Here is a 1389-nt window from a genome sequence, read left to right as displayed (position 1 = left end):
CTACTACTACTACTACTACTACTACTACTACTACTACTACTGCTGCTGCTACTGCCCCTCAGTAGATATACTGATAAGCAATGCTGCATGGCATGCACACGACCCGCTGCTGTAAGAAACGCACTGTCCAGCTTTCCGCTTGAAAACCTCCCACCGCCTCCCCCTGCCCCTCCCCCTGCACCTCCACGCGCGCGCTTTCTCTATCAATGGACGCGTGAGTGACCTATACCTATTCATGACTACCATTCACGGACGCTGCAGGCGACAACAGTGCCACCATCGCTAGCTGTTGTCGAATTTACACGTATCTAGCCTATGCTGTAGTATAGCTGTATACAGCCTATGCTGTAGTATAGCTGTATCTGTCAGTATCTGTTGGGTCGCGTGTATCTGTGTACAGCCGTATGTCACGCGCGGGGTGTTACCAGCAGTGTACATGTAATGCATAACTCTCTACGTACATGCACTGGCATACTGTACGACTGTTACTGTTAGGTGTTAGTACTAGCAATATAGCTCCAACAGGATAATGTGGTAGAGTACATGCAACTACGGTCAACCATGGACACAAGACGCGCATCTCTCTACTTCCTTTGACCCACTTTCATTTCCCCGGTCTCTCCATTTCTCCCAGCCCCGATCTTTCTCTCCTAGTTTTCGGGCTAGATTATTATAATAATCATATATGGTATGTCGTAACAGTAAGTTGTAAAAAATAATCCAAATTCTCTTCGAATATAGATATTGAAGGTAAAGTGTCAACCGTCTAGCTGGCGTGAATAAATGTCAGTCTTAGCTCATCTGTATCGCAACAAGGGGGTCCTAAAATTGCTACTTAATTAGTGAAGAAGTATGAGCAGAAGTCGGTAATTTTGAAGTAACAACACACCTGTTGGGCTTTAGCGACCGACCTAGCGTCAATATGGCATGGTTAGCATAAAATATGGTTTAATATAGTATATAATATCAAGAGCCTATAAAGAAGGCTTCTTTATATGCTCTTGATAATATATATAATATACTATGTGTAATATGGTTAACATAGGTAATATGTTAATGGCCAGCATCAAAGGGTGGCATATGGTTACTGGAGCACGTATATCTACAAGTATAACATACGGGCTCTGTGGTGACCATAGATATACAAAAGCGTGTTTGTATATTATATCTATCGTGGTGACTTCGGCGGGTAGCCTGGTTGTACACACAAGTGAACGTACTGGTACTAAGTCTGTCGTACTATATGTCTTACACTGACATCCGGCCACTGAACGGACCGACATACAGATAACTGACAGATAACCGACGCAGATAAGGTCTACGTCTCCTTGGGTACTGCCGGAACGTACCCTAGCTGGGTACGGTCCGGTATACCGGAACGTACCCTGG

This window comes from Priapulus caudatus, unplaced genomic scaffold (genome assembly GCF_000485595.1).
Source record: "Priapulus caudatus unplaced genomic scaffold, Priapulus_caudatus-5.0.1 Scaffold781, whole genome shotgun sequence".
NCBI classification, from domain to species: Eukaryota; Metazoa; Priapulida; class Priapulimorpha; order Priapulimorphida; family Priapulidae; genus Priapulus; species Priapulus caudatus.
Note: the sequence above shows the minus strand (reverse complement) of the source record.